Below are 20,302 nucleotides of genomic sequence, written 5' to 3'. Positions count from 1 at the left end.
ATCAAATTAAAAAATAAAGATTAAATTATAGTCATTTATAACTTAACATTAATTAGTATTAATTACAAAAAGAAACTCCTAAACCATTTATTAATATACTTCTAGAATTAAATAATTCAAAATTAAATAGAAAACTTTTGATTGGTTAAAATCTCTTCTCGCACTTCTCACCATAAGAATACTTCTGAAATGAACCAAATCCTACATAGATATACGTATATATATCTAGTTTTTAACCGAGATTCGGCAAACAACGAGTCAATATTTGGTTTTGTTAAGATATAAATTATTTATCATTTATAAAGGTTTTAAATAATTGGAATTGATTATTTTAACAAAATACAAAAAATAAAGGCAAAACGGGGTGTCAGGGGTCGAACCTGTGACCTCCACCCCGGGATTCAAGTGTCTTAACCAGTTGACCCATCCAACATCTTTCAACAATACCCAGAACCCAAATAATATAAACATATGCAAACATCAACAGATTTGGTTAAGAACCCTAACGAATTCAATTGATCCAAATCTGTTAATGTTTATCCAATAAGCCTTAGGGCTTTTAATCAACACAGTATCGCGATTCTAACCATGTATACAATTACCTCTAACAACGATCAGAGGTGGGTGAACGAGATCAAGTAGGGCCGGCGGTTTAGTGATGAAAGAACGAGTTATAACGAGTGAACTTGTCTTATTAAGTATAGGGGTTTAGGACGTGATAGCTTGAGTGAGTTGTGGACGAGTTTAATTGAAATATAAACGAGTTTATATAGTGTTTTAGGAATCGAATGGTCCGCAGTTCGTTTTTGGCATTGAGTTGTCAATTGGTTGTTGATTAACACAATTAAGGTATGATTTGGACGCGCTTTTGATCACTTAACGTTTATACAAAGTCAATTCCGTGATTCCAGGCCATAATCGTGGGTCATGAAGCAAACGGGTGTTGGCCGACAGTGGGAGGGAAGAAGAGAAAAAGAGAAAAAGAAAAAAAAATAAATAATATTTTTAAATTTGCATATTGATCCTTGATGTTTGAGTGTTGAGACAAGTGATAAAGGAAATCTTAGAGGGTTGTTTTTCAGGTTTTAAATTTGACGAATGTTACATAAGTATTCTGAAAAGCTGGTCCGAAAAGCAAAAGAAAGAGAAAGTTATGTATTGTAAAATGCCATAGAAGCATTCTAAAAAATAGAATAAGATGCCAAAGTTGCACATACTAGACGGGGCTGAGAGTTTACGCGTTGCTAAGGGGATAGTGACTCCGAGGTTATCGCTATTGGGGCTCAAGGTTCTTAGTCAATAAATATCAAATTAGGGATTTATAGGACAATGTCCATTAATATTTAGGAATAGCTCGTACGGCCTCCACATGACCATTCATCCATCAAATTTCACCGAGTGCATCTACTTAGTACCATCAACGAGTCATTGGCTTATGGTGATTTGTCAAACTAGTCTGCTTTGACTCTAGTTTTTCTAGCTATCTTTGTCTGAGATGGGGTAGGTGTAGCCGTGGTTTTTGAACTTAAAACGCTTAATGCAATTGGGGGTTTGATAGGCTGGTGGCTGGGTTTAAGTGGACAAAAATATCGGCAATCGCGGTTTTTGCGTTTATCTGTGCTTAAAAGATAACGTATATGTTTTAAAGATCGGTTTCGAATTCCGATTCCATTGCAAAATACTTTTTCAGAGATGAAAAAGGTTTAAGTGTCGGGATATTTGATATGGTCTAAAATATACATATTATTATATAAATATTTCCTGCACTTTTAGATACTTTGAATTAAGTTTCTATTGAATATTACTCAAATAGCTTGTATTTATATTTTTAAAGTTAAAAGAGATAATGAGCTAAAATTGGATTTTTTTACTAAACTTGAAACCAATGAGTAAAACTTTAAACAAATATTATATATATATATATATATATAGGTTTTCTCTAGTGTTAATATTGTTTAAATAATTAGAATTATGAATATGATTCGTAATATAGAATCACTAAATATAATACTTCAATTTGAATATTGATTTTATATGTTTTCGAAACAGGTGATTGAAAGGGAGTTAAATGGGTCTAAATTCAAATCATAAATGGGCCATGGACCATGCTCCTGAGTTGTGATTCAAGTTAAAAGAAAATAATTAATTTTGGGCTTAATATACGTAATATGGAAAAAGTGAAAAGATAAAGAAATGGACTTTTGGGCTGGACACAAAAGAAAGCAATTAGTCTTGGAGTGTCGTGAAAGTTATTGGTGGAGGGGTTTATTTAATTGAAGAAGGAGGTCGACAGAAGGGAGGAAGAGAGATAGACTCCAATTCAGGGGGGCTGCCCCTGTTCGATCAGAAGGGATTCGGCCAGAGGAGTTGGGAACGCTACTGTACTTCAAAAGAATCATCATTATTATCATTGGATTGAAAAAGAGATCAAGCTACTTGGCAAGTTACTCAATTATATTTATTTATTTTTCGATGAACGATAATAGTTATTTTATCTTTGTTTCATCAATTATTATTATGATTGACTAAACTATTAGAACTACCTAGGTTTTGATGAATATTGACGTTGTTTGATGGTTTATTTGGTTTTGATTGATCACATGACGTATTATTATTGAAATACTTTATATAATTTGATCTAGGATGTGTTACTTATTGTTTTTACATAATTATTGCATATTGATTTCGCGTATTATTTTGATTGATTGATTGTGTGTCATTCGGTTAGGGTTCTACGTTTAGGTCATAGACTTGGTGTTTTTTTGATCTTGTTATGGTTAGCGCGGCCATAGGAATCTGAGTGCATTTAATTATTAAAATTCAATAGGTTCACCTACGTTGCGACCGAGAGGTAATAGGGAGTCGGTTTGTCTCGCGTCTTTATTCGGTTAGGTTAGAATTGTGCGAGAGAGAGTTTTGGTCTTGTCCGGTTTAGTTTTGCGTGCAAATATGTGTCTCAGATCGAGTTAGATTTTGTTACTCCTTTATCCCTAGAATTTCTAGTACCAATTTTAAGCGGGTTTTGTGTCGTTGAGTCCGAGAGGAGATGCGTTATAAGGGCACCTTAGTAATCTTTATCCCAGTGCATTTATTCAATCTTCTTAGATTTGTGAGGGTTAGTTGGTGAGACCGAGAGGTGATCTAGCGAACTTTAATGAGCCTTAGTTGATTATTTTAAGATCCCGGTGTCGTGTGATTAGTTAATTCCTTTAGCCGTTGAACTGTCAATAGGATTCTTGCCTAGGTAGTCGTTTCTCCATATTCATTAAGAGCTCCGTTAGTATCGTTAAGTTTCACCGTTAGTTAAGTTAAATTAGTTTTAAATAATTAAGATAAATAAATATATTATTATTTAGGCATGACTTAGATTAGGGTTAATTATCTGAGCCATTCTCACGTGTCATTGTGTTCGACATCCGGAATTCCTTTAGATTGTGCTGCTACGCGACCGGTACACTTGCCATTTATGTCAAGCTTAGTTAGGATTGTTTGGTGTTATAAATTTAAGACTTAGTGTTGAATTGCGAGAATTAGTTATTAATATTTATATATAGCTTTTCGCACATCACTTTCACTTGTAAACAAGCACTTACGAACATAATCTACTACATCATTCTTCATTCCTGGCCACCAGTAGTCTCTTTTCAAATCTTGGTACATCTTCGTGGTTCCTGGATGAATTGAATACCTTGACTTATGAGCTTCGTCTAAGATTCGACCTCTAAGATTCCATGGCGTGGAATCCACATACGGTCAAACCTAGTCTTAACACCATGAGTTTTTTCCATCAACTCGTCTTGCTGACTGAAAATCCTCTCTTTCTTTACTAGCCCTTCATCTACCAGCACTTCTGACTGCACCTTAATGATTTCTTCAAATAGACTTGAGTTCATAATCAACTGGTATGACTTCACTTTTGCAATAACCTCCTCATTCTTACGAATTAGCGCATCGGCAACCACATTAGCTTTACCAGGGTAGTACTGAATGTCGCAGTCGTAGTCCTTTATCAACTCTAACCATCTTCTCTGTCTCATGTTCAACTCTTTCTGCTCAAAGAAATACTTTAAACTCTTATGATCTGTGTAAATGGTATACTTAGTACCATGCACATAATGCCTCCATATCTTGAAGCATGCACTACTGCTGCATCGGATAAGTACTCTCATGGACTTTCAACTGTCTAAACGCGTAAGCTATCACTTTTCCTCGTTGCATCAACACACAACCTAACCCATGATGCGAAGCATCAGTACAAACAACCAAATATTTGTCACCATCAGGTAAAGAAAGGATTGGAGCTTGCGTGAGTCTCTTCTTTAATTCTTCAAAAGCTTCTTCTTGGAACTTACCCCAACTGAATACTACCGACTTTCGGGTTACACCGGTCAACTGTGCGGCTATCTTGGAGCAGCCTTCGATGAATCTTCTATAGTAGCCAAGTAACCCTAAAAAGCTTCGTATATCAGTCGGATTCTGCAGAGTCTTCCAATTTGTTATTGCCTCAATCTTAGCTGGGTCCACGGTAATCCTTTCAGGATTAATCACGTGACCTAGAAATTGCACTTCTCGCAACCAGAACGCGCATTTCGAAAACTTAGCATACAATTTTTCTTCCTTAAGAACTTCCAACACTTCCCTCAGATGCTCAACATGGTCAGACTTATTATTTGAATAAATTAATATATCATCAATGAAGACGATAACTGACTTATCCAACATCGGCGGACACACCCTATTCATCATGTCCATAAATGCTGCAGGAGCATTCGCTAGACCAAATGACATCACGAGGAACTCGTAGTGTCCATACCGCGTTCGGAACACTGTCTTTGTAACATCCCGAATTTCAAATAATAATATTTTATAAAATAATATAAGAGGGAAAGAGATGTAGGCTAATTAGAGAATTAATCATGGACTAAAAAGGAAAGATGGGCCTTAGGTCCATGGGCTTAAGGGAGTATAAATACCCCTTAAACCCTAAATCTTTCCATTTCCATCCATCTTATCCATCTTATTCTCTCTACACCTCCATAACACACACAAACCCTTCCCTATTTACGACCGAGAGAGAAATAGAGAGATCCAAGACCAAATCCAAGCCGAATACCAATAGATATTGATTACACAAGCTAGATAAAAGATAAAGGTTGATAAACAAGTCAAGCCGTAGCCTATTAGCCGTATAAAGGTATGTCCTTGATCTTAAAGCTTACGTTTTTATGAACGGATAGCCATGAAACTTGAACGTAGACTAGATCGGATCTAGATAAAACATAAAGTTAACAACTTGATGATTAAAATGGACGTAATATACTCATGGCTAGATACGGTTCATGAAGGAAACCCTAGATCTAGCTTAAAACGTGCTAAAAGTGTAAAGATCCAAGCTTTATGCTAGAAATGGACTAGATCTTGATAATGGGATGTTAACAGGTGTAAAATGGTTAAGGAAACTGGAAATAGGATGTTAAAAATGTGATTTTTAGACTGATTAATCATTTCTCAAGCCTGGACTGGGTGTATGGTTAGGAAAATCCGAGTTAAAAACATCAGACATGAGTTTTTGGTCAACATGAGAACCTGGTCATTAGGAGATCTCGGTCAACGAGAGTTCTCGGCTAGGAACAATGGTTCTTGGTCAACATACGAGTTCTCGGTCAAAGTTGATGATTTCGGTCAATGATCTCGGTCCCAAGTGTTCTCGGTCACGAGTTCTTGGCTGAGTTCTCTATCCTTGAGTTCTTGGCCAGTTAGTGACTCGAGGTGGACTTTGGGCCTGGCCAGTTAGGCCCAGTTACTTAATGAACAGATGGGCCAGATTTAGCTAAGTCCACTGATGCTAAGCGCATTATCTTAAGCTTAACAAATAAGCCCAACTTAGGGAATAAATTAAAATGTTAATGGAAAATGTGTTAAGGCAGCTTAACCCCAGCCAGGGGCTCTGCCCCTTGGACCCCGCTAGGGGCTGCCGCCCCTAAAACCCCGCTACCAGGGGCGCTGCCCCCGGTCCCCTGTTCGTTGTGGGTTATATAAAGATAGAAATACGTTATGAGTAGTAATAGTTAATTGATACATGTAAATATTATACAGCTAACCGTGCACAACTCAAGAAAGGGATTACGATTAACGGTGAACGTAACCGCATTCAGGTGAGTTTCTAGCCCCATTCCTTGTTATGTTTTCGGGGCTGTGTGCATACTCGATGTGTTTGTTAATACATTTATCCTAAGTGATAAATGTATGCCATATGTGATATATGTGATAGATATGAATGATTGCTTGTCGGTACGCGAACGATCTTCGGATATTGCACGTACTGTCAGGTTGCAAATAAAGATATGAATGTTATATATGGATGATGTATGATCGTTATGAACGAATGCTTGTCGGGGCGTGAACGATCTTCGGATATTGTACGTACCGACAAGGAGTATGATTGTTAAATAAATGATGTGAAGAACGCCTAGAGTGTTCTTACGATATGATATAATTATTGTATATGCGAAGTAAGTGTATGCAGGTACAGGAATGGTATGTGAGTTCTACGTCTGACGCAGTAAGTTAGGATGGAAAATCCCTCTAACTTCCATTGGGCTTAGACTTGGCATGTGATGGCGTAGTTAAGGACTGTGGGTCTTATACGTGTTATAGATGATAGATGAGAATGTAGTTAAGGACTGTGGACCTTATACGTAATTTAGATAGGAGTCAGCATAGGAAAGGACTGTGGACCTTATACGTGCTGTAATTGTATTGTGGTAGCATAGGGGAGGATTGTGGACCTCGTACGTGCTATGAATTAGGTTACAACATAGGGAGGGACTGTGGACCTAGTACGTGTTGTTAATGTAGGATGGTATAGGGAAGGACTGCGGACCTTGCACGTACCATAAAAGGTGAGCATAGGTAAGGACTGCAGACCCTTTTCGTGTTCACGACCTTGAGTATAGGTATAGACGGTGGACTATGAACATACTCTCGGTGTACTGAGGTAAGTGATAGTAGTAAGTATTTATGTAGAACAGAAGAGTAACTAGTTAAGTATGAGTATGTATCTTAAGATACGTAAGTATGTATGATATGTGTATGTAATGTACGTTACCTGATTAACTAGAACTCACTCAGCGTAGCTGACTTTTAGTATGCACGCAGGTGAGCTGAATGTAGAGTTATATGAGGATGACACATGGCATGGATTGAACGGTTGGCATCTGAAGATGGAAGAAACGATGGTGTTTAAAATATGATGTTTTAAGTTTGTTTTAAAGAAAGGATTTAATTTTTTGTAACGAATGATTGATGTTTTATATTACGCGAAATTTTTAATAAACTCTGATTTGTAGAACTGTGTTTATGAGTAAATCCGACGTTAAAGTAGGGCTACCGGGAACGGGGCCTTACAGTCTTTTAGGATGTCTGCTTCTTTCACCTTCAACTGATGATAGCCTGATCTGAGATCTATTCGCGAGAACCAAATTGAACCTTGCAATTGGTCTAACAGATCGTCAATCCTTGGAAAAGGATATCTATTCTTTATCGTAAGCTTGTTCAACTTGTGATAGTCTAAGCACATTCTCATACTGCAATCCTTCTTCTTCACAAATAATACTGGTGTGCCCCACGGGGAAACACTTGGTCTAATAAACCCTTGTTGGGGAGTTCTTGTAGTTGGGACATCAATTCTTTCATCTCGGACGGCGCTAGACGATAAGGCGCTTTCGCGACAGGCTGGGCTCCTGGTATTAAATCTATCTGGAATTCTCTCTCGCTCCGGTGGCAACCCTAGAAGATCCTTAGGGAATACTTCAGGGTAGTCGCGCACAATAGGAACATCTTTCATTTCTTTCGTCTCGGCCGTAGCATTGACAACATACGCCAGGTAGGCACCGCACCCTCGCCTTAACAAACCCTCGGCTTTTAGCATCGAAATGACATTAAGCCCAGAACTTTTGTTATCACCATAAACCGTCACCGCATTACCATCCAAGGACTTAACCTTATTATCCTACTCTTACACACTATCTGAGCTTCAAACTCAGATAACCAATCCATTCCCATAACCACATCGAACCCTCCTAAGGTCATAACATACAAGACAACAGGGAACTCATGTCCCTCTAACTCTATCTTACAGTCCTTAACCATTCTCATTATTTTAACCTAGGTGTCACTAGCGGTTTCTACTATAAAAGTTTCAGACACTAGGCAACATCTCATTTTAGCTAATTTACTAAATGGGGTGGCTACGAAACTTTTGTTCGCACCCGACTTGTTCCTGGGTTAACATGTAAGCTCTGGTCCTCGGCCTAGTCTAATCAACATCATTCTTTCCACTCCCTCCAGCTCCACCATCGGTGCATTCCTTGGCAAAATGGCCCGGCTTACCGCACTTGTAACATGCGGGTTTTGCAATACAATCGGGAGCATAATGCCCCACCTTTCAACACTTATAACAGGCATTCGACCCAAGCCCGCACTCCCCTCCGCGGGCCTTACCACACTTATGACAAACATCAGATCCTTTACCCCACTTGCACTTACCCCCATGCATCTTTTCACATGTCTTACACGGCCTCTTCTCCCAAAATCTCGGCTGCTTGTTCTTAGGGTTCTATAATTGAGTACCGAGTCGCTTAGTATGATTGACCCACTTCTTATCTTTCTTCTCTTCTTCTACCACAACATCATCCACAGCCAGGTCTTCATAAACCATCTCTGCGAGTTCGACAGTAGAGTCAAAAGTAGCAGGTTTATTCTGTAACACCCCGTAACCGCAGCGGAAACGTAAACGGGATGCAACAGACACCTCTGATATCAACCACATTGTTTATAAAGAAAACTGAATACATTAATATACTTCAAATTACATTATCTCATATTTCAATACCGTCTAGGTGATATACACATCATACAATATGATACATAATTCTATTTAATATAATGTATCCTAACATCCCACACGCAAATCTTACACACATCAAGCACTTAGCACGTAAGCAATCACTTCATCTTAATTGTACCTGAAAAGCATGTGAGAAAACGGGTCAACTACGAATAGTTGGTGAGTTTCACAATTTGAGTAAACCATGATAAATCCATATCATAATATAATATTATCGATGTAATTATGCTGAGCCCACAAGTGAAACCTCTGTTAACCCAGTACTGTACCCGTTCCGGGGGCAATGTTAACCCAGAAACACTTCTAAGGACATCTGGGGATACTGTTAACCCAGTACAGTACCCATTCCGGGGGCAATGTTAACCCAGAAAGTTTTTATTTTCTTTTTAGCACAAATAATTATCCGTTTAGTCTCGGATCTTGAAATTTTGCACAAATCACTTTTTGACAGTGGGAAATTTTATAAAAATATTTCCAGAATTAATTTTTATATTTAAAATTTATTTATCTATTTTTAAACACCATTTAAACACTAAATATGTCGTAAATACCAAACGACCTTAGAAAAATCCCAAATTTTTCTTGGATGTCCCCTGCCATCCACATAGTCCCCTGTAATTTTTCCAGAACCAAAATCTTTTTTTACATGCCATTTTTACTAAAACCGAGCTAGAAAACCCTAGAACTCGTTAACCGAAAAGCCTACTTAGACTTATTCAACTGACCTAAAATTTTGTGTGTGACTTTTACATGATATAAAAAGATTATCTGCAATTTTCTAGAATTTTTCATGATATTTAACTATTTTTCACCATTTTTAGCCAAAACCGAGCATTAAATTCACCAAATATTCATCCTTTGTCCAAAAATTACCAAAAATTCACAGAACTCATATTTTCATGTATTTAACACCTCTGTAAAATTTCATGACCTATCTCTAAACGCACCACAATCTGTCCCAAAACACTCATAACCGAACATAAACCGAATATACCTTTTGTTTTCCGCCACTACAAGCTACACACTCGTCTTTCCGCCTTATCTACCACTAAATACAGAACCTACAACCAACATACCACAATACCAAGCAAGTTACACTCACAATCAAGCCTCTTACACTATAGTTTCGGTTATTGTTTCAAAACTAAAGTTTAAACCGTAAAAATTCGTTTTTGGTTCATTTAACTCCTTTCTTGGACCAAGATCCCTTGTATAACCCGTATACATCACTTGATCATGCAAGAATCGGTTTTCATTATTGAAACCTCATTTTCTTGCAAATAAACTCAAGAAACGAAGATGAACACGTAAATAACTCGGTTTTTACCTCGGTTTTCTTGCTAAAAACTCGGGTTTTTTGATGATCTTGTGGAGAGAATTGAAGAAGGAGATTGAATGCTTGTAAAAAAAGAATAAAGGGCTTGGGGATATCCCCTTTGGTCCAATCGGTTTAGATAGGGGGGTGGGGTGGGACCCACCTCTCTATTCTTAGCCACATGTTTGGATTTCGGAAATCCGGATAATGTTTTGGATAATCTGATTCAGTTCGTTTTTCGGTTAAATGTCTAATTCGGCTTAAAACGAGGCTAAAACGGTCGTTTTCGGCTTAAAAATGAAATTTATATAAAACCGATTTAAAAACTTTAAAAACTTAAACCATGACATTTATTAACTTAAAACATCATATTATTAATTATTGCGCATCTTTTTCGGCTTGATTGATTGTCTCTTGCTCGGTTTGGTATTAAAGGTTTCATTTAACGTACCGACGTACAATTAAATCGAAAATTATTTTTCTGTGCCGTACTTTACTTATCCCGAAGCATTAATGCTTCGTAAAATCACTAAATATTATAGATATCATCTATAATTGAACCCTCGATTCATTCGGGTTTCAATAACTATCGATCGATTAATCGCATATTCAATACGATGAATTATATATTCACGTACAATCAATACAGTGAACCATGTATTCTCGTATAATTACTATGGTAATTCATGTACCCGACATTAAATATAACGTAACTATTGTCTACCGGTTAGGGCATATCTGGTTTCGTCGGAATCGTTACATTCTCCCCCCGTTAAGAAATTTCGTCCTCGAAATTTTATTCGCCCACTATCCCCTTCCGAGAGAAAGGTGGGGGTTTTTCCTTCAGAATTCACCCTCGCGTTACCAGGTATAATCTGGTCCTCGCTGTGAATTCCACTTAATCTAAATCAATAAAGCTTGGTGTGTCCAAACTGTTTAGTTTTCCCGTCTACTATCTCTACGGAATTATTTATGATATCAGGCATGTCTTCTATGAGTACCCCCATTACTGGTACTTTCGTTGCCTCGTCGCTTAGGTACTTTTCAATCCGTATACATGGCAAAACATCATGTATAGTACTTAGCCCCTGGAGTACTTTAATGGATAAACTAAATGACCAATCATGGAGATAGTCTCATGAGGTCCAATATATTAAGGAGCTATTTTCGGTTTTGCCAAACCTCATATCACCTCTCTAAGGTGATGCCTTAAAAATGCCTTGTCACCTCTTTCCAGTGACAATGGTTTCCTTTGAATGTTGGCATAAATCCTTTGCCAATCTCGCGCTGCTTTCAACTTATCTTAAATATTATAAATCCGATTGGTTGTTTTCTCGAATCAATTCAAATCTTATAGCTTGATTGACGCCCATTTTCAATTTAACAAATTGGTGATAATTACTTCACCCATAGAAAGCTTCAAGCTCTCGATGCTTCCTTCCCCGCCTTCCAATAATGGAAGTAGGATAACTATTTCGATCTGAGATAATTGAAAATGGTACTCCACGACGAGACACCATTTCACCATCAAGAATTTGGGCGAGAATTCATTGTGGTAATCGTCATGGATTGGAATGAAATGCGAGGATTGGTTAATCGATCCGCGATTACCCAATTTACCTCATGCCTTTGATATATCTTGGGAATTTGCGTCCCGAAATCCATTGTAATTTATTCCCACTATCATTGGCGAATTTTCTGTCGTTGTGGCGTTCCCTAGGGTTTTCGGTGTGCAACCTTATCTCTTGCATAACTTAAATATTCACCGACATACGTAACCATATCCTTCTCCAAACTCGGTCATTAATAAAATCCTTTCAGATATTCGTATCATCAATAGTCTAATCCGATCCCGGATGTATGGAATATTTCGATCTATGCGCTTCGTCCATGATTAATTCACGAAGGTCATGGAGGGTCGGGATCCAAACGCGATTTTTTTTTTTGAAATAGAGAATTTCGTCCACGCGCTGTTCGAAATTCTTCTCATTGCCGTAAAGTCCCTCCTTTTCCAATTGTTCCTCTTTCAACGCCTCACGTTGAGCGACTCGAATCAGGTCCGAAAGGTTCGACTGGACTATCATCCCCAGCGCTCGCACTCGCAATGGCTTAACCCGATCTTTCCTACTCAAGGCATCGGCTACGACGTTAGCCTTGCCGGGGTGATAACGGATATCACAGTCATAATTGTTTAACAACTCGACCCATCTTCGTTGCCTCATATTCAGTTCTTTCTGATCGAATATGTGCTGCAAACTTTTATGATCGGTGAAGATGGTGCACTTCGTACCGTAGAGATAATGTCTCCAGATTTTAAGTGCGAAGATAACCGCTCCCAGTTCTAAGTCATGAGTAGTGTAATTTTTCTCGTGTACTTTTAACTGTCGGGAAGCATAGGCTATAACCTTATTATTCTACATCAACACGCATCCTAACCCTCTACGCGATGCGTCACAATACGCGACAAAACCATCGTCTCCATCGGGGAGACTTAAAATCGGCGCTTGGCACAATTTTTTTTTTTTTTTTTGCTTTAACGTTTGAAACGCCGTTTCCTGCTCTTCTCCCCATTCATACTTTCGATCTTTTTGAGTCAGGAGAGTTAAAGGTTGGGCGATGCTGGAAAAGTTCTCTATAAATCGACGATAATATCCAGCTAAGCCTAAGAATTGGCGGATTTCCTTTGGCGATTTAGGCGCTTGCCAATTCTTAATTGCTTTAACCTTACTCGGATCAACGTGTATTCCTTGATGGTTTACAACGTGACCGAGGAATTGCACTTCTTGTAACCAGAAGTTACACTTGGAGAATTTTGCATACAACTTCTCTTGATTCAGAAGCTCTAAAATTATTCTTAAGTGTTGCTCGTGCTCTTCTTTACTTTTCGAGTAGATCAAAATATCGTCAATAAACACGATGAAGAATTTGTCGAGGTAAGGTTTACAGACTCGATTCATGAGGTCCATGCAGCCCGGCGCATTTTTAGCCCGAACGGCATAAATAAGAATTCATAATAGCCGTAACGAGTCCGAAACGCCGTTGTTGCAACGTCCTCCTCTTGGATTTTTCATTTGGTGATAACTATATCTAAGATCAATTTTCTAAGAATACATCGCCCCTTGCAGTTGGTTAAACAGATCATTTACTTCGAAGAAGTGAATACCTATTCTTGATCATCACTTTATTCAATTCTCCCTAATCAATACATATCCTAACACTTCCGTCCTTCATTTCCCAAATAACACTGGTGCACCCCATGGTGACTAACTAGGTCGTATAACATCTTATCCAATAATTCTTGCATTTCAGTTGGTGCAAGTCGGTAAGATGCTTTAGCAACAGGGCCAGCTTGAGGTATTAAATCGATTCTGAATTCGAACTGTCGGGTTGGCGGTAATCCAGGAAGTTCTTCTGGGAAAACTTTTGGATATTTACGTATTACCGAAACATCTTCTATATGTTTTCTTTTAAATACTTTTCTCTGTATCTAATCGCTTCATCGACCGAAAGAGAGCTTCTAATCATCTTCTTTTCATATTTGATTTCAGCTTCATGTCGAGTTAGCCAATCCATGTTAACTATTACGTCAAAACTTCTTAACTTTACTGGTCGTAGGTCAATAAGGAAAGGTTAATCGTTCAGAATAATAGGACAATTCCGAACAATTTAGTTAACCATTAGGGATTTACCGTTAGCGATTCTACAGTATAGGGTTCTATAGTTTCACTAATCGGTATCTTTCCAAATGGTAGGAGGTTAACAGGAACTAACTTCTATCGGCGACCGTAAAAATATCACTGAAGCCTATTGATTTAAAACTACAACATATTTAATACCACCTTTGGATCATGACGTGCTATATTCGAATTACTCACAAAAGCACGGCTCCTTGCTTGATCAGAGGTTGATGCTTGTCATGAGGTTCGTCTTCCCACGACACCTTGGTTCAACTTCGGGCAATTTCTCTTGAAACGTTCTGTACTGCCACATTCATAGCAAGTACAACTGTTTGGCATAATTTGGTTTCTTTGGATGGATTGTTATTGAAGCTGTTGGGTTCGGAGTGGTTGTACACGAATGGGTTGGGGTTGCCGGTTCACATGGCTTCAATTGGTTCTACAATTGGGGCATTACGTCCATCTTTACCACACCTGTGGCCTACTATCACTCGACATTCTTCTTCCTGCCGATAACCATATTTTCCACATTTCGGGAAGGACCCTTCATGCGGTTCATGTTTTCACACCAGAACTAGTCTTAGTATAATTTTGGGTTGTAGGACATACCTACTTATTCAAAAGCCTATCTTGCACTATTCCTTTATCATTTCTCTTCTTTAACACTCGACGTCTCACCTAACGTCCTTCCATTCCGCTTCCCATAGAGTCAAATATATCAATGCTGGCTTGCGACACAACCCTTCCAAAGGTTGTATATTTTACAGGATTGACTATACTCCTTATCGATGGAGTTAGTCCCCAATATAGCGCTCACTTTGCTTAGTTTCAGGAGTAATTAGCCATGTTACCAGACATGACAATTCCTTCAAACGATTAGCGTGTTCTAAGTGATCAGCACACAACATTTCTATCTGCCATAGCTCAGTTTCCAATCTCTGAACTTAATTACTTGAATAAAAGTGCTCTAGCACAAGAATTTTAAATTCTGACCATATCATCTGAGTAATAATTTTCTAACTATAATTTTGTACCATCGTGTTCCATCACGATACAACATAATCTACCAACATATCTGTAGCATATTTCACTACACCATGTTCTAGACTCTTACCAATATCCTTAACCATTTCGATCTTTTCTATCCACTCGCTAATCTATTCCTCCCTTTACCATCAGCAAACTATTAATAATTTCCTTAACACAACCAACAAACATATCCTTCATACCGGATCTAATTCATTACGACTACTATTCATGTTAAGTTTATAACTAATACTTGTAGTCATAATAGTAATGGGTGGGACATTATCACTTTTAGTAATACCACTAAGAATTGAAATATTTCTATTCATGTGATTGCTCGATCCATAATTCTGCGATCACATTTACATCAACACTAGCAGTGATCTGTGATACGTCATTCGGTATTATCATCTGCTATCTTTGAGCAATCAACTGAATCATATCAATCTCCATCATTGGAGTTATTCTTTTTATGTCATTCTGCCGTACCCATCCCGTACGTAGTAATCAATACTAATCTCACCGTATAACTCGTTACCAGCTCAATCATAACAGCAGGTATACATACGCACCAAATATTATCATACATATTACACATACCAGTATCTAGTATATATGTCCCACAATATAATAACATATGGACTTAACCTGATGTCGGTTAACGTTTAAATATGTTTCATAACCCTTGTCACCAACTGACATATAGATCTTTCTCAACAAAGATTAATGTTTAATATGCTTGATTTCAATATCCTTCTGCATGTCAGTATAACCGATACATGCTCACCGTGAGCACCAAACGATTACGTACCACGGAGTTATAATATCCGTGTCTATTTGTATATCCGGCATACACGGTATACCACCTACGAACAAACAACCAACTATGCTATAATGATTCCAACACCTCTTTGTGTATGGGTAATCATTCTATTCGAGTATACATGGGTATAGGCATCTACCGGATGTAAGGATAACATAGGGAGTTGCACGGTTCAAGGTAATCGCGCAACCCATGTTGCCTTCAAATATTATCAATTACTATTATGGGACACTCTATCACTTGCTCAGTCAATGTCCTCAGGCGTTCTAGGTTCGCTAAAATCGGTGATTCTCGATCTGGAGGTGGTAAGACTCATATGTTTGAGAGTGAGAAATACATATATATATATTTCTATATATTATTTTTATCTGCTCATTTATTATCAAATTTTTTTTTTTTTACCTTAATGGAATAAGAATGGGTTCAGGTACAGGTCCGCCCGTACGTGAGGGTCGTCGGTTCGGGTGAACATAGGGGGTTATTAGGATATACGGTACTGGTGTTGGTAGGGTAAGGGATTTATCAATTTTGATTGGGAGTGACGGTTACTAGATATTTCTGGTTAATGTCAAACGGGAGATCTAATTTGGTACTATCATAACTATGGCCCGATAAGTCAGACTTATCATCAACCGATGCTTTAGAAATTTCAGCATCCTTGGTACTTTTATTATGTCATCCCCCGGTTCCTTATCCGGGTCCTATTTCTTAATACATGTACCCATAAGATACGTACATATATATATACACATTAGCACGCATAAATAATATTATATACTTTACACATATGTTGCCATTTTTACCTATTAATGTACCCCGTGACTTCCCCTGAATTCCCTCGTGCAGACAAGTCTGTTATTATGTTCCGGACCATAATAACTCACTTGTCCATCCAAGTTCATCCAGATCTCGTCACTATAAATTATTAGTTGATATTCAGATCCTATAATACTTGAGCTACTGGTTATATTTTAGGTATCTTTTAAAGACATCCTAATTCTTTATAACCAATGGCTCTGATACCAACTTCTGTAACACCCCGTAACCGCAGCGGAAACGTAAACGGGATGCAACAGACACCTCTGATATCAACCACATTGTTTATAAATAAAACTGAATACATTAATATACTTCAAATTACATTATCTCATATTTCATTACCGTCTAGGTGATACACACATCATACAATATGATACATAATTCTATTTAATATGATGTATCCTAACATCCCACACGCAAATCTTACACACATCAAGCACTTAGCACGTAAGCAATCATTTCATCTTAATTGTACCTGAAAAGCATGTGAGAAAACGGGTCAACTACGAATAGTTTGTGAGTTTCACAATTTGAGTAAACCACGATAAATCCATATCATAATATAATATTATCGATGTAATTATGCTGAGCCCACAAGTGAAACCTCTGTTAACCCAGTACTGTACCCGTTCCGGGGGCAATGTTAACCCAGAAACACTTCTAAGGACATCTGGGGACACTGTTAACCCAGTACAGTACCCATCCCGGGGGCAATGTTAACCCAGAAACACTTCTAGGGACATCTGGGGACACTGTTAACCCAGTACTGTACCCATTCCGGGGGCAATGTTAACCCAGAAACACTTCTAGGGACATCTGGGGACACTGTTAACCCAGTAATGTACCCATTCCGGGGGCAATGTTAACCCAGAAACACTTCTAGGGACATCTGGGGACACTGTTAACCCAGTACTGTACCCATTCCGGGGGCAATGTTAACCCAGAAACACTTCTAGGGACATGTGGGGACACTGTTAACCCAGTAATGTACCCATTCCGGGGGCAATGTTAACCCAGAAACACTTCTAGGGACATCTGGGGACACTGTTAACCCAGTACTGTACCCATTCCGTACGATTCCCGTATAATCAAATATTTATAAATACACGCAAGTCCACGCGTTCAGTATGTACTTAAACATTTCAATAGTAACATGCTTTCCGCCCCGGGAAAATATTTAAAAACAATTCAGAAAAAGGGGCTCGTGAAACTCACCTTAGCACATGCAAGCAGGTAACAACAATCATTATCAGTTAACACGTCCAATCTGTAATATGATCCCTACGATCGTTATTATACAATTATAGTTTATATAATCTTTAACCGTGTTAACCAGTACATCTGAGGACACTGTTAACCCAGTGCTGTACCCATTCCGGGGGCAATGTTAACCCAGAAACACTTATCCGGACTCAGATTGTGATATCGTTTAGAGTTTAATAGTCAAAATTACTACTAGTTTGTTTTCCCCGTTTTGCGTGCCTATCACGGATATCCGATTTTACGTTTCAAAATGAGTTTGGTCACACACGACCCGAAAATAGTAGTTGACTTATAATTTAATAAAAGTTGTGAAATTAGAACTCGGTTTAGACTCCCCGATTGGCCGCGGGACCCGTTTCCGTCTTTAGTGCACCGGAAACTGTTTTATCGAATAAAATTACCCAAATCATCCGAATTATTTTCGGATGATTTATTTTTACTTGTTTAACTCAGTTATATGAAAATAGTTCATTTTTAGGGTTTTTATACACCAGTCAGCTCGTTAGGCGAGCTTTACCGGTTTACGCGTTTTAAGCTTTAAAAGTTTGTTTTTATTTTCTTTTTAGCACAAATAATTATCCGTTTAGTCTCGGATCTTGAAATTTTGCACAAATCACTTTTTGACAATGGGGAATTTTATAAAAATATTTCCAGAATTAATTTTTATATTTAAAATTTAATTATCTATTTCTAAACACCATTTAAACACTAAATATGTCGTAAATACCAAACGAACTTAGAAAAATCCCAAATTTTTCCTGGATGTCCCCTGCCATCCACATAGTCCCCTGTAATTTTTCCAGAATCAAAATCTCTTTTTACATGCCATTTTCACTAAAACCAAGCTAGAAAACCCTAGAACTCGTTTAACCGAAAAGCCTACTTAGACTTCTCCAACTGACCTAAAATTTTGTGTGTGACTTTTACACGATATAAAAAGCTTATCTGCAATTTTCCAGAAATTTTCATGATATTTAACTATTTTTCACCATTTTTAGCCAAAACCGAGCATTAAATTCACCAAATATTCATCCTTTGTCCAAAAATTACCAAAAATTCACAGAACTCATATTTTCATGTATTTAACACCTCTGTAAAATTTCATTACCTAACTCTAAACGCACCACAATCTGTCCCAAAACACTCATAACCGAACATAAACCGAATATACCTTTTGTTTTCCGCCACTACAAGCTACACACTCGTCTTTCCGCCTTATCTACCACTAAATACAGAACCTACAACCAACATACCATAATACCAAGCAAGTTACACTCACAATCAAGCCTCTTACACTATAGTTTCGGTTATTGTTTCAAAACTAAAGTTTAAACCGTAAAAATTGGTTTTTGGTTCATTTAACTCCTTTCTTGGACAAAAATCCCTTGTATAACCCGTATACATCACTTGATCATGCAAGAATCGGTTTTCATCATTGAAACCTCATTTTCTTGTAGATAAACTCAAGAAACGAAGATGAACACGTAAATAACTCGGTTTTTACCTCGGTTTTCTTGATAAAAACTCGGGTTTTTAGATGATCTTGTGGAGAGAATTGAAGAAGGAGATTGAATGCTTGTAAAAAAAGAATAAAGGGCTTGGGGATATCCCCTTTGGTCCGATCGGTTTAGATAGGGGGTGGGGTGGGACCCACCTCTCTATTCTTAGCCACATGTTTGGATTTCGGAAATCCGGATAATGTTTTGGATAATCTGGTTCAGTTCGTTTTTCGGTTAAATGTCTAATTCGGCTTAAAACGAGGCTAAAACGGTCGTTTTCGGCTTAAAAATGAAATTTATATAAAACCGATTTAAAAACTTTAAAAACTTAAACCATGACATTTATTAACTTAAAACATCATATTATTAATTATTGCGCATCTTTTTCGGCTTGATTGATTGTCTCTTGCTCGGTTTGGTATTAAAGGTTTCATTTAACGTACCGACGTACAATTAAATCGAAAATTCTTTTTCTGTGCTGTACTTTACTTATCCCGAAGCATTAATGCTTCGTAAAATCACTAAATATTATAGATATCGTCTATAATTGAACCCTCGATTCGTTCGGGTTTCAATAACTATCGATCGATTAATCGCATATTCAATACGATGAATTATATATTCACGTACAATCAATACAGTGAACCATGTATTCTCGTATAATTACTATGGTAATTCATGTACCCGACATTAAATATAACGTAACTATTGTCTACCGGTTAGGGCATATCTGGTTTCGTCGGAATCGTTACATATTCGCCCTGACTAACGTGTGGACCTTCTGTGGAAATCCCCTCATGTAGCACTTGATCCTTTTAGCCTCAGTGTTAACCATATCAGGAACCAACCTAGACATTCGGTTGAACTTTGTGGTATACTAACGATGTGTCATCGTTCCAGCTTTCAATTTCAGAAACTTCATCTCCGCTCTCTCAACTTCGGCGTCAGCATAGAACTTCTTCATAACTAACT

This window comes from Bidens hawaiensis, unplaced genomic scaffold, assembly GCF_021521415.1.
Source record: "Bidens hawaiensis isolate Kalapana, Puna unplaced genomic scaffold, B.hawaiensis_p1.1 tig00004021_1, whole genome shotgun sequence".
NCBI lineage: Eukaryota > Viridiplantae > Streptophyta > Magnoliopsida > Asterales > Asteraceae > Bidens > Bidens hawaiensis.
The sequence above is the reverse complement of the archived record's forward strand: the minus strand, read 5'-3'. Positions refer to the sequence as shown.